Source organism: Haliotis rubra, unplaced genomic scaffold, assembly GCF_003918875.1.
Source record: "Haliotis rubra isolate DU_JTF1 unplaced genomic scaffold, ASM391887v1 Scf1986, whole genome shotgun sequence".
NCBI lineage: Eukaryota > Metazoa > Mollusca > Gastropoda > Lepetellida > Haliotidae > Haliotis > Haliotis rubra.
Genome location: NW_025765987.1, coordinates 1 through 24,282, shown reverse-complemented (window position 1 = coordinate 24,282; position 24,282 = coordinate 1). Strand labels below are relative to the sequence as shown.

Genomic DNA, 24,282 nt, shown 5'->3' with positions numbered 1-24,282 from the left:
TTAAACTTGGACAAAGTACTGTGACTATGTGTCCCAGTCCACCCAGCTGCGAATGGGTACCTCGTAAGGATGGAGAGGCCAGATTCACTTGGTGCGCCTTGTGGCTGCAATAGTTTGTATGATTTCAGGGAGTTGAGATTGTTAATACAATGTGCCGTTGAGATTGACATCCAATGATCGAGGGAAAAACCAGCGCCTTGAACATGTACTAGTCACGTGATTATATATATATATATATATATAGATATTACATAGATAAATAAAAACAATATATATGTAATGACGTCATACTGTAACCGCTACAATCTTCCTGAAGAGTAAAGAACGAAACATGTTTGAGAAAAAGGCATTCTGTTTTTATTTATCTATGTAATATTTATGACTGAACACCTGTACTATTTTGGACATTTTGTGCGTATATATATATCATATATATATATATATATATATATATATATATATATATATATATATATATATATATCATCAACGTGACTAGTACATGTTCAAGGCGCTGGTTTTTCCCTCGATCATTGGATGTCAATCTCAACGGCACATATATCTTATAACAATAATTAGAACTGGGACTGGTCCAAATTTTCTTCTCGGGTACCCCACCCCTATTACCCAACCCTGATAGCCGTTATGTGAATTCCTTACATTAAATTTGTAAGAAATGGCAATATATTCTTCAGCTTGGAGGCTAAAATTTCGAGTTCTACATTCGCATCTTAACCATGCATTATATTCAAAATAGGTGACTGTATTATGTCTAAACCTTCAAAGACCTTTTAATCATTAAAGAATAACATATTACATTGTTTAATCTATTAGTCACATGATCATAACGGGTCCGGATATTGAGACGGGTACCCGGGTCCAACTCATTACCCATGGCCACCCGTCCCTGATATCCGGGTTCCGGTCCCAGCCCTAGTGTTGTATGATGAACAAGATACATTTTCTGTAATCATCTGCCCTCCATTGTCACACTAGTAAGTGAGTGAGTGAGTGAGTTTAGTTTTACGCCGCACTCAGCAATATTCCAGCTATATGGCGGTCTGTAAATAATCGAGTCTGGACCAGACAATCCAGTGATCAACAGCATGAGCATCGATCTGCGCAATTGGTAACCGATGACATGTGTCAACCAAGTCAGCGAGCCTGACCACCCGATCCCGTTATAGTCGCCTTTTACGACAAGCATAGTCGCCTTTTATGACAAGAATGGGTTGCTGAAGACCTATTGTACCCCGGATCTTCACGTGTCCACACTTGTAAGAGTTAATTATTACTGCTGGTGTTCTAGTCACTGTTGCTGTCACTATGCGCATGCATGTTTGTTCCAATGTGACTATTTGTGCGCATGATCAAGATACTGTTCTGTCCATAAGATGAAGGCTGCATATTTCCCAAAGCGACATTGAAAGAACTGGCTTGACATCGGGTGTAACGGTTCATGGGATGTCGCATTAGCAAGATTTTGAAAGGTGTCATGTGGCCGTGAAAATATGGTCATGGTCTCCCGGAAATGACTGGTGTCTGCGTAATCATCCAATGTAGGCTGTCGACATAACGTTTACGAGATATCGCGTTAACAAAGGTTTGAAAAGTGGTCAAGGTGTCATGGTGAAATTGAAGATAAGGTCAAGGTCACCCAAATTGACTGATGTCTGCGTCATTCCCCAATGTAGACTGTACCTAATTACGACATTGGGTACAACAGTGCATGATATATCGCGTTAACAAAGTTTGAAAAGTGGTCAAATGTCGTGGTGACCTTGGAAATAAGGTCAAGGTCACCCAAAATCGACTGGTATCTGCGTAATCCCCTAATGTAGGCCGTCACCAAATTTGAAGACATTTAGTCCAGTCATCCTGGTTAGATTTTGACCTTACCAACCACAAATTGCAACAGAAATGATTTCAACTGTTTAAGACCCTGAAGCATTCCTATATAACATATAAAAAGTCTACGAAAATATCAGTGGTGGAACAAGGTCAAATTCGACTCTCAAGGTCATAGGGGTCATCTTCGCTTTCGAAATCTTAGATGAAAATGCAAACTTTTTTGTAATCTACTCAATTGTGTCATGTTATATATCAAATTAAAGCTCAGAATACAGGCCTTTCAGAAATATATGGTTTAATAGGGATGAGTCTCATCATATGTGTTCTTTTTAAAAAAAACACATTCCGAAACATATGAAAATCGTATCCCGACATCCACATGTATATGTATGCTACGATTACGCCAAACATTTCATTTTTCAATTGTGTGACAATTTTTAACATGAAGAAATATTGTGATGGATATGTATCACCCAATAGTCATTCAAAATAATAATGAAATAGAATGAACGATCAATGTTTTATATCAACACATTTTCATCAGGTACAATGATGAAAAACAAATCATTTTGTTGATTGAAAGTTATGTAAGAGAGTTGTGTATTACTCAACTTCATAAATGGTATTTCATTATGAATTACTAACATTCATTAGCTAATCTTGTTTGACAGAATTGCAATGTCCTTTTCCAAAATATTTTACAACAGTTCTCTGATTGCATCATTCATCACTGAGGTCAAGCCTTTGAGCACTCAGACATGCACAACCACGGCACACACTGCACAAGTGAGTGCATCTCAATCTATGTCTCTTACATGTGCATCTTTACATATCCATCACAATATTTCTTCATGTTAAAAATTGTCACACAATTAAAAAATGAAATGTTTGGCATAATCGTAGCATACATATACATGTGGATGTCCGGGTACGATTTTCATATTTTTCGGAATGTTCTTTTAAAAAAATAGAACAGTATGATGAGAAAAGCCTGTAATCTGAGCTTTAATTTGATATGTAACATGACACAATTGAGTAGATTACAAAAAAGCTTGCATTTCCGTCTAAGATTTCGAAAGCGAAGATGACCCCTATGACCTTGAGGGTCGAATTTGACCTTGTTCCACCACTGATATTTTCGTAGACTTTTTCTATGTTATATAGGAATGCTTCAGGGTCTGCTGAATACAGCATTGCGGCGGGGGATATATAGACTTGTAATTGTTAATAGTGATTTTGTACAGATAATGCATTGACTACGCATAGAGAACAGACACTGCATGACTCTTCAAACTGTACTCGTCAAGAACAGCTGTTCATACTCGCCTCAGGGTGAAGTAGGTGTTTCCCAACTTTAGTAAGTTCTTGAATTGGCACAGGAACCTAGAATAAACCTTCATTGACACCCTTGCTGTGACCCATATGTTTGTAGAAATATTCTGTTTCAGTGGTAGGAACTTCTCAGTTAGGCACATATTGTAACTTATTCTGTGCCTTTGTTTTGATGATGTAGACAACTCGGGATGCTTCACACCAGCTGCATCACACATGCTCCTAATGGCATCCCTACCAAGAACATGAAAAGCTGACTTTTGTGTGTCAGGAAACATACAGATTTCCGTCCAGAATCCCGTCTTTTTCTCCCGTTTTTGTCATTGAGAATGAACAAGGTTTGATAAGCTGCAGTCATTTAGCTATTTATCATACGTGTCCAACTGTTCAGACAAGGGACGGTAGGGTAGACTGGCGGCTTAGCGTTTCTGGTGTCCTCAGCCGTGATATAGCGGGAATGAATATTCAGCCGATCACCACCACGTCGAACAGTATACAGAGTGATTCCACGGCATACAGCATCAACGAGTTTGACATAGTCAATTTCATACTCTAACATCAATCTCTTTAATTCTCTAATTCAGATCCACAAAATGAATGAACGCCCCAACTTCACTTGCCTTGCCATCTTCATCATCACCAAATTTCGCAACATTAGAAAGCAGATTAAAGAGTTTTTTCAAGCCATATTTAAAACGCTGTTCAGTTGTTGTGGCCTTCTCTGTTGCTTGTTCTAAAATAATGAAATTTCGTCGACGAAACATGTCTTCAGCTGTCATGCATTAGTGTGATTTGTCCCTGAATTCGAAAGGTAAATTACCTCTTGATAACACCCACATTCTTGGCAGATTTTCTTGTTTTCATGGTTTTTTCGAATGTTCTTAAATTCTGCTGCCTATAGCTACTGTTGTAGTCTCAGTTGTCATCTGATGGAAATGAAGCAACACGGACCCTGCTCAGTAGTAGTTTTCTCTTCAAATTCTAACTGCAATGCATCAGTTGGTACTGAACTAGGGACAAATGATGATGATGATGGGATATTTATATAGCGCACACATCCACACAACTAGTACGTACATGCTCAAATACGCTGTCCTTTATACCTGTGGTGCAAGCGGCAACTATATAACCTCTTTCTTTACTTTAGGGCTCAAACACTGGCTTGTTTTCTTGTGCCACATCTTAAATTGTTTCACAATAGTTCAGAGGTCGTTTATAGTAATTATGTAAATAAATGGAAGCATGAAGTATCGCAAGCAGGCAGTAACACTGGAAGTAGTTGAAACAAACTGAGAACCTATTCTACTTTTACATGTGAATTTGGTTTTGAATTTTAAAGGTAAATAGTCTCGTCCATATAAAAGGACACTTAGCGTTGAGAGTTGGTTGAAATCTCAAATTTGATGACTGGTTCATTACCACCGTTCATTCATTTTCCTATTCAGGTTTTTATTGCAGATAAAAACAAAGAAAAACATGTGGTTCCGTTTCCTTGTTTTTATTTAAGAACTGCGCAAAATGCACTTTCAAATTTCACACATAGCAATAGGCCCTCTGACATTATTACTCATTTAAAATTTCAAACTCTGAGTTTGTCCATGTTAAGCATTTTGATAACATTCCAGGGCCTGTTCTACTCTTTGCATTATATTTTAATGTCATATATATGTCATGTGATATGGTAAAATAATCTTTCTTATCTGAATATGTAACGGTTTTCAGTTTAGTGATATTACTCTTATCTAACTGCAAGCTGTAACATGCTATATATTTTAATGATTCGTATTAATAAAAGGTGTAATATATTAAATTTAATCGATTTTGTGATCGTTTTGTCGTGAAATGGAATGTGTAGTCACCGGTACATTTTCTCTGAGACTCCAAATTGCTTTCAACGTTCCAAATTGGAATATTTATCACTCTCACTGACTTTTCACATTGATAACCACAATGCCACTGTAGTACTGCCTATTGTAACGGCAGGTGCACGTCTCGTGGCACACACCTAGTTAGTACTGAATATTGTAACGGCAGGTGCACGTCTCGTGGCAAACACCTAGTTAGTATTGAATATTGTAACGGCAGGTCATGTCTCGTGGCACACACCTAGTTAGTACTGACTATTAACGGCAGGTGCACGTCTCGCGGCAAACACCTAGTTAGTACTGACTATTGTAACGGCTGGTGCACGTCTCGTGGCAAACACCTAGTTAGTACTGTCTATTGTAACGGCTGGTGCACGTCTCGTGGCAAACATCTAGTTAGTACTGACTATTAACGGCAGGTGCACGTCTCGTGGCAAACACCTAGTTAGTACTGACTATTGTAACAGCAGGTGCACGTCTCGTGGCAAATACCTAGTGAGTACTGCCTATTGTAACGGCAGGTGCACGTCTCGTGGCAAATACCTAGTTAGTACTGACTATTGTAACGGCAGGTGCACGTCTCGTGGCAAACACCTAGTTAGTACTGACTATTGTAACGGCAGGTGCACGTCTCGTGGCAAACACCTAGTTAGTACTGACTATTGTAACGGCAGGTGCACGTCTCGTGGCAAACACCTAGTTAGTACTGAATATTGTAACGGCAGGTGCACGTCCTCGTGGCAAACACCTAGTTAGTACTGAAAATTGTAACGGCAGGTGCACGTCTCATGGCAAACACCTAGTTAGTACTGACTATTGTAACGGCAGGTGCACGTCTCGTGGCAAATACCTAGTTAGTACTGACTATTGTAACGGCTGGTGCACGTCTCGTGGCAAACACCTAGTTAGTACTGACTATTGTAACGGCAGGTGCACGTCTCGTGGCAAACACCTAGTTAGTACTGACTATTGTAACGGCAGGTACACGTCTCGTGGCAAACACCTAGTTAGTACTGACTATTAACGGCAGGTGCACGTCTCGTTTCAAACACCTAGTTAGTACTGACTATTGTAACGGCAGGTGCACGTCTCGTGGCAAATACCTAGTGAGTACTGCCTATTGTAACGGCAGGTGCACGTCTCGTGGCAAATACCTAGTTAGTACTGACTATTGTAACGGCAGGTGCACGTCTCGTGGCAAACACCTAGTTAGTACTGCCTATTGTAACGGCAGGTACACGTCTCGTGGCAAACACCTAGTTAGTACTGACTATTAACGGTAGGTGCACGTCTCGTGGCAAACACCTAGTTAGTACTGACTATTGTAACGGCAGGTGCACGTCTCGTGGCAAACACCTAGTTAGTACTGACTATTGTAACGGCAGGTACACGTCTCGTGGCAAACACCTAGTTAGTACTGACTATTAACGGCAGGTGCACGTCTCGTGGCAAACACCTAGTTAATACTGACTATTGTAACGGCAGGTACACGTCTCGTGGCAAACACCTAGTTAGTACTGCCTATTGTAACGGCAGGTGCACGTCTGGTGGCACACACCTAGTTAGTACTAACTATTGTAACGGCAGGTGCACGTCTCGTGGCAAACACCTAGTTAGTACTGACTATTGTAACGGCAGGTGCACGTCTCGTGGCAAACACCTAGTTAGTACTGAACTATTGTAACGGCAGGTGCACGTCTCGTGGCAAACACCTAGTTAGTACTGACTATTGTAACGGCAGGTGCACGTCCCGTGGCAAACACCTAGTTAGTAATGACTATTAACGGCAGGTGCACGTCCTCGTGGCAAACACCCTAGTTAGTACTGACTATTGTAACGGCAGGTGCACGTCCCGTGGCAAACACACCTAGTTAGTACTGACTATTGTAACGGCAGGTGCACGTCTCGTGGCAAACACCCAGTTAGTACTATATTGTAACGGCAGGTGCACGTCCGTGGCAAACACCTAGTTAGTACTGACTATTGTAACGGCAGGTGCACGTCTCGTGGCAAACACCTAGTTAGTACTGACTATTGTAACGGCAGGTGCACGTCTCGTGGCAAACACCCAGTTAGTACTTGACTATTGTAACGGCAGGTGCACGTCTCGTGGCAAACACCTAGTTAGTACTGACTATTAACGGCAGGTGCACGTCCCGTGGCAAAACACCCAGTTAGTACTGACTATTGTAACGGCAGGTGCACGTCCTCGTGGCAAACACCTAGTTAGTACTGACTATTGTAACGGCAGGTGCACGTCTCGTGGCAAACACCCAGTTAGTACTTGACTATTGTAACGGCAGGTGCACGTCCTCGTGGCAAACACCTAGTTAGTACTGACTATTGTAACGGCAGGTGCACGTCTCGTGGCAAACACCTAGTTAGTACTGACTATTGTAACGGCAGGTGCACGTCTCGTGGCAAACACCTAGTTAGTACTGACTATTGTAACGGCAGGTGCACGTCTCGTGGCAAACACCTAGTTAGTACTGACTATTGTAACGGCAGGTGCACGTCTCGTGGCAAACACCTAGTTAGTACTGACTATTGTAACGGCAGGTGCACGTCTCGTGGCAAACACCCAGTTAGTACTGACTATTGTAACGGCAGGTGCACGTCTCGTGGCAAACACCTAGTTAGTACTGACTATTGTAACGGTAGGTGCACGTCCGTGGCAAACACGTAGTTAGTACTGACTATTGTAACGGCAGGTGCACGTCCGTGGCAAACACCTAGTTAGTACCGACTATTGTAACGGCAGGTGCACGTCTCGTGGCAAACACCTAGTTAGTACTGACTATTGTAACGGCAGGTGCACGTCCTCGTGGCAAACACCTAGTTAGTACTGACTCATTGTAACGGCAGGTGCACGTCCTGTGGCAAACACCCAGTTAGTACCTCGACTATTGTAACGGCAGGTGCACGTCTCGTGGCAAACACCCAGTTAGTACTGACTATTGTAACGGCAGGTGCACGTCTCGTGGCAAACACCCAGTTAGTACTGACTATTGTAACGGCAGGTGCACGTCTCGTGGCAAAACACCTAGTTAGTACTCGACTATTGTAACGGCAGGTGCACGTCCCCGTGGCAAACACCTAGTTAGTACCGACTATTGTAACGGCAGGTACACGTCCCCGTGGCAAACACCCAGTTAGTACTGACTATTAACGGCAGGTGCACGTCCTCGTGGCAAACACCTAGTTAGTACTGACTATTGTAACGGCAGGTGCACGTCCTCGTGGCAAACACCCAGTTAGTACTGACTATTGTAACGGCAGGTGCACGTCCCGTGGCAAACACCTAGTTAGTACCGACTATTGTAACGGCTGCAGGTGCACGTCTCGTGGCAAACACCTAGTTAGTACTGACTATTGTAACGGCAGGTGCACGTCTGGTGGCAAACACCCAGTTAGTAATGACTATGTAACGGCAGGTGCACGTCTCGTGGCAAACACCTAGTTAGTAACTGACTATTGTAACGGCAGGTACACGTCTCGTGGCAAAACACCTAGTTAGTACTGACTATTAACGGCAGGTGCACGTCCTGTGGCAAACACCCAGTTAGTACCGACCATTGTAACGGCAGGTGCACGTCTCGTGGCAAACACCTAGTTAGTACTGACTATTGTAACGGCAGGTGCACGTCCGTGGCAAACACCTAGTTAGTACTGACTATTGTAACGGCAGGTGCACGTCTCGTGGCAAACACCTAGTTAGTACTGACTATTGTAACGGCAGGTGCACGTCTCGTGGCAAACACCCAGTTAGTACTGACTATTAACGGCAGGTGCACGTCTCGTGGCAAACACCCAGTTAGTACTCGACTATTGTAACGGCAGGTGCACGTCCGTGGCAAACACCTAGTTAGTAATTGACTATTGTAACGGCAGGTGCACGTCCCGTGGCAAACACCCAGTTAGTACTGACTATTGTAACGGCAGGTGCACGTCTCGTGGCAAACACCCAGTTAGTACGTCCGTGGCGACTATTGTAACGGCAGGTGCACGTCCGTGGCAAAACACCTAGTTAGTACCGACTATTGTAACGGCAGGTGCACGTCTCGTGGCAAACACCCAGTTAGTACTGACTATTGTAACGGCAGGTGCACGTCCCGTGGCAAACACCCAGTTAGTACTGACTATTGTAACGGCAGGTGCACGTCTCGTGGCAAACACCTAGTTAGTACTGACTATTGTAACGGCAGGTGCACGTCTCGTGGCAAAACACCCAGTTAGTACCGACTATTGTAACGGCAGGTGCACGTCTCGTGGCAAACACCCAGTTAGTACTGACTATTAACGGTAGGTGCACGTCCCGTGGCAAACACCCAGTTAGTACTGACTATTGTAACGGCAGGTGCACGTCTCGTGGCAAACACCTAGTTAGTACCTGACTATTGTAACGGCAGGTGCACGTCTCGTGGCAAACACCTAGTTAGTACCTGACTATTGTAACGGCAGGTGCACGTCTCGTGGCAAACACCCAGTTAGTACTTGACTATTGTAACGGCAGGTGCACGTCTCGTGGCAAACACCCAGTTAGTACTGACTATTGTAACGGCAGGTGCACGTCCGTGGCAAACACCCAGTTAGTACTCGACTATTGTAACGGCAGGTGCACGTCTCGTGGCAAACACCTAGTTAGTAATTGACTATTGTAACGGCAGGTGCACGTCTCGTGGCAAACACCTAGTTAGTACTGACTATTGTAACGGCAGGTGCACGTCTCGTGGCAAACACCTAGTTAGTACTGACTATTGTAACGGCAGGTGCACGTCCGTGGCAAACACCTAGTTAGTACTGACTATTGTAACGGCAGGTGCACGTCTCGTGGCAAACACCCAGTTAGTACTGACCATTGTAACGGCAGGTGCACGTCCCGTGGCAAAACACCTAGTTAGTACTGACTATTGTAACGGCAGGTGCACGTCCCGTGGCAAACACCTAGTTAGTACTGACTATTGTAACGGCAGGTGCACGTCTCGTGGCAAACACCTAGTTAGTACTGACTATTGTAACGGCAGGTGCACGTCTCGTGGCAACACCTAGTTAGTACTTGACTATTGTAACGGCAGTGCACGTCTCGTGGCAAACACCCAGTTAGTACTGACTATTGTAACGGCAGGTGCACGTCTCGTGGCTAACACCTAGTTAGTACTGACTATTGTAACGGCAGGTACACGTCTCGTGGCAAATACCTAGTTAGTACTGACTATTAACGGCAGGTGCACGTCCCGTGGCAAACACCCAGTTAGTACTGACTATTGTAACGGCAGGTGGACTTCTCGTGGCAAACACCTAGTTAGTACTGACTATTGTAACGGCAGGTGCACGTCTCGTGGCAAACACCTAGTTAGTATACTTGACTATTGTAACGGCAGGTGCACGTCTCGTGGTTAACACCTAGTTCCCGTACTGACTATCGTAAGGGCATCGTGGCATCGTTGATGAAGCAGTACAACCTGCTCTCGAACAACCCGCCAGATGCACTGAGACCCCGTATACTGATTGTGAGCCTGTTATGAGGCAATATTTTAAATACAGCTGGCAATCGAAATGGGATACACAAAACCACAAACAAACTACATGATATACAGCCGATCATGAGTGATAACAGTCTTTGATATCGATTGGCTTTCAATTAGTAATTGAGACAAGCTGGTTCTCGGCGCGAATAGCTTGAAAGTTGCTGATGCAGCATAAAGCAATATTCATTCATTCATTCATTCATTTACACAAAGGCTTGAAATATATAAGACAAATTTGATCTAACGATATCATGAAAAGGTTAATTGATATGGCAAAACTCACCTTCAGATGTCACGAAGCATATGACAATGTCTTGTCTGTTCACCATGAAACGTGTGGATACAACATTGATAAGACAATCATATTTTAATGTTTCAACTTTAACAGCTTTTCACACTGGTTCATAACCACAAGATTTGATCATTTTTCAAATATATTGATCTTTATCACAAGATATAACTTTAGACTAATTGTTAGTTTTTAACATTACTTGTATTTTTCCATCACAAGGGATAAGTATTTCATTGGCAGAACAATGAAGGATCTTTCTAGTGTGAATTATCATTTAATCATTGCATTTTAAAAAGAAATGGAGTTATTAGATTTTTTATTAAAGTTGTGTAAATGGAAAAATGATTTATGATTAGTAGTTTGAATTAAGAACTGAGATTGTTGGTGGCTGTATCCTCGAAGGGGGTTAACGTATTGTAAAATTATTGACCTCCTGAGAAGGTACGTAAGTCCCAAAACTTTCAAAGTAAATTCAAACTTACTACTATTTTAACTGCAGTATATATGCCATTTTAAGTTATGGCTAGAAAGTAAAAAATTGCTAACATCTGAAGGGATGGTGTAAATCCAGCTGGGGTCCATGCGGGAAGAACGGTCCCGGGGTTTTAAATTTCTCTCTGCTATAACCTAGTTGTTTTAATGCCCTTCGGTGACAGGTGTTTATAATTTACTTTTAATTATGATATATATATAACTTGACTTAGTCACGATATGGCTGAAGTATTGCCTACGTGACTGAAAAAAATCCTAACTCACTCACTCACTGTTCAATTACTTGTGACATATGACTAATATTTTTTACAGTCTTTGATATCGATTGGCTTTCAATTAGTAATTGAGACAAGCTGGTTCTCGGCGCGAATAGCTTGAAATTTGCTGATGCAGCATAAAGCAATATTCATTCATTCATTCATTCATTTACACAAAGGCTTGAAATATATAAGACAAATTTGATCTAACGATATCATGAAAGGTTAATTGATATGGCAAAACTCACCTTCAGATGTCACAAGCATATGACAATGTCTTGTTAATCTCACAGAGTAATATGTCCCACGGTAGATCCTTACACCGTTGTCAAGCTGAATGTGACTACAACAAGGTTATGAGAAGTATGTAGTGACAAGCAGCAGATGAACACTACATGTAATTTTTACATAAAAGAGGTCCGGATGTATCTTATTCAAGTCTCTCTCTCTGTCTCTCTCTCTCTGTCTCTCTGTGCATGTATGTATGTGGAGGTGTCTGTAGGGGAGGTGGGGGTAGTGTCAGTAGGGGAGAGGGGTGGCAGGCTGGTGTGATGGCAGTTGAGCGATTGGGGTGGGTGGGGTGATCTTGAATGTGAAATAATGTAAGAAATTGCTCATATTAGGGTTTTAGTCAGTGTGGGATGCTAATTTGTGATCAGGCATAGACTGAGCTGGGACAAATGTGTAGCGCAAATCGTTACTGTTAACGTTTTGGTCGAGATACTGACAACGTTATCAAGATGTTAGTAGCTACACCGAAACGTCTTGTGCAAATCTATAGATATCATGTCATGAAGTGTTGAAGCATAACATACAGCAGTGAAACACCCTATGCTTCCCATATTACCCAACTATTTCCAAAAAATAATTATCGTATTTCCTAGTTTCATGGGCATCTGATCATGTGATTCCATAGATATAGGATTTGTGTTCGTGCAATACGCAACTTAACACCCCTTTTCGTAAATGGACCTCCCTATTGCTATACCTCTATATATGGGAAGTTCAACTGTGATGAATGAGTAAGGCGTTGGCTCCACATTAACGTACAGCGATGGAACGTCCTACGCTTGCCATTTTAGCAGTTATGCTTGTGTTGGGCCTTGCAAGATGCAAAGACTACTCTCGTTTCCTTTGTCGACATCGTTGAACCAACAGGTGTGGCTGATGTTAAGACCACCATGGCCACTGTTAACAGCATCTTGCAAGAAACAGCCGGTGTTGATTTCATCTTCAAGGTTAGATCCACTTTCATACAGTTGCTCAAAATGTACTGTCTGGATTCATGAGTATTCAAATAATTAATTGGCTGACACATTATCAAATGAAGTATAACGGAAAACAAACAATGATTAAGAGGTACACTGTGTAAATTGATGTGCATTTGTGTCTTTTTGCAGGTATTTGGTGAACCAAGAGTATTAGCAAGTAAGTATGCACTAGACAGTCTACCTTTATAATTGCTTCTGTTGATTTGTCGCGGGTCCAATCCATAGTTGCAGCAGAGTTCCTTTTGGATATAAGAGGGTGATAATGACTGTTACCACATAGAGTGTTTTATAGATCCTGAAACACATTTCGAATTCATTGATTGTCACACAGGCAAACAATGGTAAATATTGAATGAATATATGAGTGACATAGTAGGTTCAGAAAACCCAAAGGGCAGAAAACCCTCGCATGAGCTAGGACAATGCACCTAGTTTGCAATCAGCATTTAGTTTCTTTCAGTTGACACACTTAGTGTTCATGCTTTGTTTTCATTTTGTTTTTTTTTTTAATTTGTTTAACGCTACAAATATTGTTCATAACAGGAAAAGAAATTTAAAAATAGATTACATTTTTAATATGTCTGCAGGTAATTGGTGTAATAAAATGACCTTCGCTTGCTACACTAAGGTCGACCACTTACATGTAGGTTGACAGTCCCATGGCCAGGAAAGTACATATTTTGAATCGCCGTATATATACAGGAAACTTGGGATATCGGACAACCGCATATGATTCAATAGGTGCTTTTTCTGTCAGTACTGAAGGTCAGTATACGGAAGCATTGTACAAAGTACAATATTTTATCAATACCTTTGAAAGCTGTTTATATTGACGTTCATGGTTGTATCAACACAACGATTTGTGGACACGTGCAAATTATTCTTTGTGAAATTACACAAATGCGTAGTAAATGAAGTAATTGGTTCCTGTTGGAGAGATACAAAAGAAAGTTCATGATCCCATAGTTTCTCTTTTGCTATTGAAGGCTGACCCAAGACTTACCATATTATAGTTACATGACTAGGGACTCTCTAATCTGACTTCACTGTGAAATCTCTTTTCCTGGTGAAAACTTGCAGCTGATCTGGGGTGAACAAAACCCTTATTGTAAGTGCCCTGCCTCCAGCGAACCTAACTGGAGACCACATTTACTTATGGGATGTAATTTACAGAATGGAAGGTAAAACTATTTTGAGTTTCTTCGCCATATAAGTTCTAAAGGAATAATGATGTCATGATGTATGCGAAAACAACACTTCACTCTAAAGTAATTATACAACCAATATTACTTGTGTCATCGTATGTACTTGTGCATATCAGATCTAACCAGTGAAGAATACAAAGAGGAAATACGAGACAATCTGGAGGAAAGCTTCAAGTACAGACTAGACAATCACCACAGTCTCATTTACAGAGTTCTCGGAGGGCTTCCTATTCAGGTATATTGTGGACTCGATAAATGTCTGTTTTAAACAGAAGATAATCTAAAGCAACACTCATGGGTTTATTCTGCAGTTAACTATCTTCGATATATTGAAAACATCTTATGTGTCCAGTATTTAATTAGTGTCATTTTAATGAACGCATTAATAATGACATAATGATTTTTGTCCACACTGACGCAAACATATTTAAACCATCTGATCGTGTTTATAAAATGAACGAAAAACTCAACATGGTTGTTTTTATGTCTGTAGATGATGTGTTTTGTACCAATGGAACCAGAGGAAGCTGAACTGGTTGTCTGGCACTTCAACCGCCGGAAGCTGATTTACACAGGAAAGGTGGTGCTGGTTCAGAACCTAGACGTCTATCTTAAAGGCTGTCAGTAATAATCAGTACTTTTAACTATAAAGAAGTCAATATATGAAAGTTTTAGTTTGGCATTGAATAAAACTTATATCAATTGAATGGTTGAACGACTCCAGCTAACATTGTATGTGTTGCAGTTGTGAATAAAGACAGAAAGGTACCCCTTGAGTATAAATTTTGTCAACATCTTTGTTGTTTTCATTCGTGTGCTTAATATTTATACATACGGATTCAAGTCAACAGGTGATCTACATTCCATCATGCATGAATGCCGCATGAGATGAGAACCTGTATATAAACGAATCTTGACCACACAATCAAGTGAGTGATAATGTGAGCTTTCCAAATACTTGCGGATACCTTGAGGACATGGATGTGTCCGAAATACATCCATTCATGTCGCTTACCAAAATTGTGTTGGGTAGATCCAAAAATTAATCTTCCCAAAAGATAGGTTATTCCAAAAATATTGAACTGTGCCATTGTATAAAACTAATTACTAATTTCAATGACTTACAGTTTTGGTCAGGATTTTACACCCTCAGCATTCTGTGTGTTGGAAACATTTAAATCCGTTGTGGTGGGACTTCCCTTGAACGTTGCTGTTATATTTTGATCTCTATATATTCCGAGTGTGGCGTAAAACTAAACTCACTCACTCTATTACCAACCGAAGAAACCCTGTATTGTTATGGTGGATTTTAAATGGCCATAACCTACTCCCTGTGGTGATACTACTACAAACACTGAGGGTAAATTGCTGGAATCCTTCATCACCAAGAAGAAATATGTACAAACCTGAACGTTTTATTGATGTTCCTGTCTTCTACAATTCCTCACATATTAATAGCATGGTTCAACGATCCATGAGCTCCATACTGGTCTTGGACTAGCTCCCGTTAATATACATTATCAACCCTTGAAGCACTTACGAAAATCCTGTTTAGAGATCCTTTAAACATTTTTGAAGACATTTGGACGTCGGGGAAATCCCCCTCTTCATGTTGTGATGCAAAACTGTCCCAGTACCTAAATCTGAACTTCACCAATACTGGTACTTCAAATAATCAACTCAATCCATCACTACGGCCTAAGGCTTTGCCTTGAGCCTTCAAAAACCTCACGATTTCATCGTTTATATGTAGCGGCTGATGAGCCATTGCTAAAACAACGCAGTTTTAAATCTTCTTTACAGTATATTTCTAAAAATACGTCCCTATTAAGTCCAACCCTGCATATGACTGTGTTTTAATCCTCTTATTAACCCTACAAGGCACCCGTGAAGAGCCACTTCTATCGTGGTGGGTGCTGGGTAACACTAAGAGCTCTTTTAACCCCCGTGTGGACCTGGGGCATATTTGGTTCACCAACCTGTTTGCCGTGGGTTGCGCCCCTGTGTCGGTGGAGGACGGGAGCCTGGTGGTTGAGGGCACTGGGAGCCTGGAACCGTGTTCCTTTGCCCAACACACCACTTCTGCCCCTTTACTTCACCTACACGGGTGGTAGAACTGGCCCGGTGCTATCAATTGGTTGGTCACGCCATGCCCTGAGCATGGACATGTTCATGTTGACATTATTTTGCTTACATTGCATGTTGACACTGAATATTGTGCCTATTCTATTGTCAGTATAATAATTGCCTGGAGTCCTATGCCAGAAGGCGGTGGCTCATGGGCCAATCTGGTGATATTGACCCCTGAATTCTCTGTTTCTTGAGAAATGTGTCAAGGGCCGAATCAGCCTGGCACATGTTGTTTTGGATATCATAGCTATTCATGTCTTTATTTACTGGAGTATGACATCTCTATAGCCCGGGTGTTACAGCCTGGCTTCCGCTGTAACGTCTTTGAGTGAGTGAGTGAATGAGTGAGTGAGTGAGTATGGCTTTACGCAATATTCCAGCGATACCACGGCAGGGGACACCAGAAATGGGTTTCACATATAGTAGTTCCACACATGGGGCTAGGGGACCAGGTCCCCCCAAAGGGCTGAATTTAAAATTGAGCCCTTTGGGAAGTCCATAATCCCATAGCCCCATTGCATATACTACTACTGAGGTGGATGCAAAATTTGATGAAAATCGGTCAAATAGTTTCTGGAAATATTGACTCTTAAGTGAGCATAGGGTCGGTCGGAAAAAGGCAAAATGTCCAACTTTTAAGTCTTAATTAATCTAATGAAGTCATCGAGAGTGTTCCCAATGCCGTTTTGCTATAGGGTTATAAGAATCTCATTTTCGCTAGGGCTACCCATTTTTCAGCAACCATTTTTCGACGCCACCAAGGTTGCTCGAACTTCCAATTAGACATATGGAGTTGCTACAGCATACAGGATACACTCCGACAACAACAACTTTGGGAAAACAAATCTCAGCAACTTAACAAAAAATGGGTATTCGGTGCAGCAAATCGATCACACACCACCTCCTACTGGAAAACACACACGACAACAACCTCGTGTCCTATATCTCGACGAAATCTATGGGAAACCCATCTCCAACCACTCTCTGGTCTTCCAGCCTTTGTCAACGACCTCTTCGTGTTTGTCTATCTATCTCGCAAATACATCATGCAGCACAAGGAAAGCGTCCAGTGTACGGGAGAACACGGCCACGCGAAAAAAATCGTCGGACTACTCCACTTGATACTATGCACCACCTACAAAGAGCGAACCGAAGCAACCAAAATGTATGCGACACTTCTCCACACGGTGCAAAAGACGAGTGCAGGAGCTATTGCCAGCACGATCCAAAAGATCGAAAGCACACCATCCTGGACAACACCCACTCGGTCGGCAACCATGTTAGAACGTGGGTAGAGACAACAAAGTCCAGCAAAACGATGCACACCAAGCTGTACAACAAGTCGTTTGCAACTTCGAAGCTGGAGAAATCCGAGAACCGATTGGCGGCCATCTTGCTGACTACGTGGATTGTCCAAACGAGCATTTCCGCAAAACCTTTCTCCACCCAGACGTACAAACAACGAGGTTGCACTCACATAGAAGTGTCCCTGTACTCCTGCCAAGACACCGACATGTCCACCAACAGAGCAGAAAACGTTTTGCAAGATGTGTTGGAGCGGGTTTTGCCAGCAGGTGACGGTCTATTCGTAGTACAACCAGCAGTAGCGCAGTGGTTTCTGCCTCGCAGAAAAGATAGACCGCTGTTTGGTCCTAGCCGACTGTCCACAGCATACGATCTTCATCGCGTGGTATGCACATTCGAAAATGGGTCACGTCCGGAGTACACATTCGTCCAACCAACACAGATTCCTGGGAAAAACATCGACTGGGCCATAGGAGACTTCTGGCTTTGAAGGGTTCCAATATTCCACGTGGACATCCTATCGGTAGAAGGAGATACGGTGGAACAGGCCCACTTCTGATGCTATGCCAAAGGCGAAGACACCAAGACGGTGCTAGCTGCCAGCAAGAAGCCAACAGCTCTACATCAATCCGGCATGGATCCAGACATATTTCTCCTGACAACTCCACACATCGAATGGCAATGGAGACAGAAAAAATGACAAAAGCTGGGCAGAGAAAGATCCGACCAACCTTTTCAAGAAATGCCGAACATAGATGCCTATCGCAAAATTTCTACTCTGTCTACACAAACACGAGGAAGGAAATAGCTGGAGATACTGGAGTCCGAGAAGGCAGAAAATTGGCAAAGAAGAGCCGAAAAGTCACTACAAAAGGAAATACAAATCCGGGAAGAACGAGCAGAACTACGCAAAAAGGAGATCGAAGCTCTGCAAGGCAGTTTCGCAGAAGTCACAGCATACATCCAAAAACGAAGACAATCCCAACTGCTTGTGGAAAATGCTCTCCGCAATATGGATACAAACAAAGTAGGGTCAATAGCCAGCCGATACGGCATTCTCGGCTTCTGAACCGCCAACCATTCCACACGCATCGTCCTCCAATCGCCAACAGGCGAAATGAGCACTGTTTGAACTATGGCGGGGCTAGAAAGAGTACTACAACAACACGACTCCTACTTCGAGAGAACGAAGACAGACTGTTTCTGAGGACAAATGTATTGGTTGGTAGAAAAGGATTTCTCTCGAGATGAAGTGTACGAACACACCTTGCAAATCGAGATCGAATCCTCCGAAAGATCGTTCTTCGACAAAACCGGCAATGAGATTCGTTGGAAGAAAATACAGGTAGTGGCATCTCCTATGGGAAAGGAGTATCTTGACGAGCACAGGAAGATAGAGGAAATAGAGAACATGTCGGAATATGAAGAAAACTACAAAACGCTACGAAATCCATCGCCCAGGTATCGCCGCCAAAAACGCCTGCCATCCAGAAATGTGTAGACTTTCCGGAAGGGATCTATGCCATCCACAGGTTTGCAAAACAGATGTATCATGGGACCAAGCGAGTTATCTGACAGACAGAATCTATAGCTTGATAAACGGTTACAGGCCGGGAGAGCCACATTTTCGAAACAGATAGCCTTACTTGATGTGGATCTCCCGGCAATAGTTACGGTTGCATGAACATGAAATGTGCCTCCCGGCTATGCTGTCAAACAGGCTTAGTGATTCAAACACGTTACCGTATTTAACAAAACAAGACATGTTTTCTCATAATTATATTTAGATCACAACAGGTTTTGTTTCTATTATTAGCACAATATAATATACTAATAGGTATATTACATATAATAATAATATCATATATTGATAATATATATGAATCTGTAAAACAAACCGGATGTATTTGTAAACCCCTTTCATTATACTCAATCCTGGATCATATCAAAATCTGAATCAATCCTGAAAAACCAGTTTTACAATCGTGGACCAGTGAAATGAATAATTCATCTAAAGGACAATATTATAAAAAAATTATAAACTCACCTTCACTCGACAAATTGAATACTGCTATCTGAAAATAAATTGCCAATAGAAAGTAGGAGATGGACGAATCTCGCAAGAAAAGAAGAGTATGTAACCCTTGTTACTCGCAGTTAACTGGGGATGAATTCCATTATATCTGTAGATGTTCACATTTTAGCCAACAACGCAACCACTCACCTATGAATATAGCTCTTGTTCCTTCCCTAATCTCTCTACACATATAAAAAAATTGATGTCAAGTACTAAAATTTCAACAATCAAACACCTATCTAAATTCATCAAATGTATATGTTCTAGTTTTCAGTAATCATTGCGTATATTCCCTGTTACCTTCTTGCATACTTTGTATATTCTGCATTCTATTTTATGTACTCATGTACTCACCGGAGGTGGTTCCATTTTGAGTAATAAACTCTGAGTGAAGAAGCTAAACACCGCGCTTGTGAGTAGGAAAGATTACCAGTTTCTTGTGAAAACAATATTATACAATGTGGTTTAGAATCATAAATAGGGACAATCTTTTACCGGTATTGCTAAACACCACGCTTGTGAGTAAGAAAGATTATTCGTTTCTTGTGAAAACAATATTATACATGGGAACACTCTTTTACCGGTTACGGTAATCCATTAATTAATTAATCTATTTGAAAAAGACATTTTTGAAATGTGGCTTTCCCCGGCCCGTCACCTGATTAACTCTTCATTGGCTCCAAATATTTAAAAGCAAATGGCCGAAAGAACTGATACAATAACTTACCATTGTGAAAAAGAATCTACCCCTACTGTCATGAAATATTGTGGAAAATGTGCAATATTTTGATATGGCTGAAATGAATAAAATAATCGGCTGATGGCAAGTAATCTCCTTTGATCTCTGTTCGTATGAGGCAATTAAGGTATATGCAATAAATAAGAAGTTGTCTCCCATAAAGTCGTAGGCTTCATTATTTACTCACCAACAATGCCGATCCAACGATATAGTTTACATAAATCATTTTATTATATCAAATAATACATCTTTTGGTGCAAAAAAAAAAAATGTACGACATTGTATATCACAAAGTGTGACATTTATATTCGCTTTTGTCAGTCAGTTCAATCATGTTGGTTAATATACAGCTCAGTATGTGCAAATCTATTGTAGAAGGTGAACTGTTTGTTTCTAAATGTACAGTGTTTTTTAGGGGAACCGTATCGATAAAATGAATGCGTGAGTGAGCGAGTTTAGGTTTGCGCCGCTTTTAGCAATATTACAGCAATATCAGGGCGGGGACACCAGAAATGGGCTTCACACATTGTACCCATATGGGGAATCGAACCAGGGTCTTTGGTGTGATGAGCGAACGCTTTAACCAGCACCCCGCGATAAAATGAAGCAATAGTGACCACATACTGTTACTGATGGTGTGGTTGGTTGTGATGTAGTTTCAGGACGACTTGGACCAGAAGTAGGGTATATTTGCGCTCTGCACCTTAATTGAAGTTGAACCATCACAAGTATAAGTGAGTGCGTGAATTTAGTTTTACGCAACTATATAGCGACAGTCTGTAAATAAACGAGTCTGGACAATCCAGTGATCAACAGCATGAGCATCGATCTGGGATACGATGATATGTGTCAACCAAGTCAGTGAGAATAGCATCCCGAGCATCCTGATCTCGTTAGTTGCCTCACGTTAAGGTGAGCACAATAGTTGAGCTTGTTTTCCATGTATTTGTGAATCATTTTGAGACGTTTGTAGGCACAGAAGCTGTCATGTTGCACGTTGAATGCCTCGTGAACTCCCTTCACTGATCCACAACTATCGTGCATGTTTTTGAAGAGCATGCATATGTTTAAGTTCTTTTGACCAGTCTGGTCCAAACTCGATTATGTACAGACTGCCACCATATAACTGGAATATTGCTGAGTGCGGCGTAAAACTAAACTCACTCACTCTTTGACCAATATGGTTTAGTGTGGGATTGAGGCTGGAAGGTTAGCATCACTTGCATTGCTGATACTCTCAACGATATGATATTTCGCATTAACATGAGAAGGGCTGTCTGTACTGGTGGTTACTTCCAAGGTTGAGAGGGGCGGTGGGTTAGCCTAGTGGTTAAAGCGTTGGCTCGTCACGCCGAAGACCTGGGTTCGATTCCCCACATGGGCACAATGTGTTAAGCCCATTTCTGGTGTCCCCACCGTGATATTGCTGGAGTATTGCTAAAAGTGGCGTAAAACTAAACTGAGTCAGTCAGTCATGGTTGAGTTTCTAGAGGCAGTGGTTTCATGCCTGGAAGATATTATCGTCACAGTTTTTCCAAGAAACTAGAGGTGTTATGGGTGTGATGTCAGTTGAACCATGACGAAGATTCAGAAACACAGAGAGCGGCAGATGGTCGGACACACAGTTGAAGTCGTCGTCTGGCTGTGAAGTCTGTGATGTAACACCTCCATGTTCCTGGATACTAAATTGTGATCAGGCATAGACTGAGCTGGGACAAATGTGTAGCGCAAATCGTTACTGTTAACGTTTTGTCGAGATAATTGACACCGTTATCAAGCATCACATAGAGCAGTGGATACATACCACGCTTGTCATATTACCCAACTATTTCCAAATAATAAATATCGTATTTCCTAGTTTCATGGGCGTCTGATCATGTGATTCAATAGATATAGGATTTGTGTTCGTGCAATACGCAACTTAACACCCCTTCGTAAATGGACCTCCTATTGCTATACCTCTATATATGGGAAGTTCAACTGTGATGAATGAGTAAGGCGTTGGCTCCATTATTAACGTACAGCGATGGAACTTCCTACGCTGACCATTTTGAAGCAGTTATGCTTGTGTTGGGCCTTGCAAGATGCAAAGACTACTCTCGTTTCCTTGTCGACATCGCTGAAACCAACAGGAGTCGCTGATGTGGAAGACCACCATGGCCACTGTTAACAGCATCTTGCAAGAAACAGCCGGTGTTGATTTCACCTTCAAGGTTAGGATCCACTTACATAGTTGCTCAAAATGTATTGTGTGGATTCATGAGTATTCAAATACATGTAATGAATTGGCTGATACATTATCAAAATGAAGTATAACGGAAAAACAATGATTAAGAGGTACACTGTGTAAATTGATGTGCATTTGTGTCTTTTGCAGGTGTTTGGTGAACTAAGAGTATTAGCAAGCAAGTATGCACTAGACAGTTTAATTCTTATAATTGCTTCTGTTGATTTGTCGCGGGTCCCATCCATAGTTGCAGCAGAGTTCCTTTAGGATATAAGAGGCTGATAATGACTGTTACCACATAGAGAGTTTTATAGATCCTGAAACACATTTCGAAGTAATTGATTCAATATTGTCACACAGGCAAACAATGGTAAATATTGAATGAATATATGAGTGACATAGTAGGTTCAGAAAACCTCGCATGAGCCAGCAAAGGCACCTAGTTTGCAAATCAGCATTTAGTTTCTTTTTCAGTTGACACACTTAGTGTTCATGCTCTGTCTTTTTGTTTTGTTTTTTTAATTTGTTTAACGCCGCAAATATTGTTCATATAAACAGAAAAAAGAAATTTAAAATAGATTACATTTTTAATATGTCTGTAGGTAATTGGTGTAAATAAAATGTGATCTTGGCCAAGCTACACTAAGGTCGAATCACTCTTACATGTAGGTTGACAGTCCCATGTATTATGAAAGTAAGACATTTTGTATTGCTGAATAATATACAGGAAAGTTGGGATAATTTGACAAACCGCGACATGATTCAATAGGTGCTTTCTAGTTCGTACTCGAAGGCTCGTGTATACGGCCGTATCATCCTAAAGTACAATATTTTATCAATACCTTTGAAAACTGTTTATATTGACGTTCATGGCTGTATCAAACAAATCTGATTTGGTAGGATACGTGCAAATTATGCTTTGTGAGTTCATACAAATGCGTAGTAAATGAAGTAATTGGTTCCTGTTGAGAGGATACAAAAGAAAGTCTTCATGATGCCACAGTTTCTTTTTTGCCATTGAAGGCTGACCTAAGACTTACCATATGAGAAGGTATTGACGATCTCTAACGCATGACTTCTGGCATAACTTTACTTCTAGTTCTGTATATACTCCAGCCCAGCATATGCGCCCTCCTGTCAAGATGATAAGCTAGCGCTAATCTGGTCTTCACTGTGAAATCTTTCCGGGTGAAAACTTTGTGCCGATCTGGGGTGAATAAAACCCCTATTGCGGAAGTGCCCTGCCTCCAGCGAACTGTAACTGGAGACCACATTTACTTATATTATAATTTTATGAATGGAAGGTAAAAACCTATTTTGAGTTTCGGGCCAGGGATTCATAGACAAAATCGTGTTCTAAAGGAAATAAATGATGTCGCTGATGTAAGTAGCACATACAATGGGGCTCTGGACCAGTTCCAACAAAGTTTCTGCAAAGCCTTTATTTCAGCCAGTCAAGGCTTTGGTCGACCTCCTTAGCCTTGCCACTAATATTACCTGCTAATACTATAAAAGTTTGAGGACGCTTAGTTTTGGTACTGGAACTCCATTATCGTATACCCTACTAACCCGCTAGCCGGCTAACCGACACCGGAGCTACCGACTTCATTGGAAGCATGTTGGTTTAATCTGGTCTATCCCTGATTGCATCATCGCGGTCATGCGTTTAAGTGTTGATCGGAGGTAACACTCCGTGCCGTGACGGCACGAC

General features: G+C 41.6%; 1 long non-coding RNA gene across 1 annotated transcript; it reads right to left on the bottom strand.

Moving 5' to 3' along the window:
• Window positions 1-2,888: 2,888 nt before the first annotated feature.
• LOC124275112 lies at window positions 2,889-21,977 on the bottom strand. Its single transcript, XR_006898210.1, has 3 exons — window positions 21,966-21,977; window positions 10,628-10,630; window positions 2,889-3,032 (listed from the first exon to the last, which is right to left on the bottom strand). It is a non-coding gene; the product is annotated as an uncharacterized LOC124275112 (long non-coding RNA).
• Between the last annotated feature and the right edge of the window lie 2,305 nt (window positions 21,978-24,282).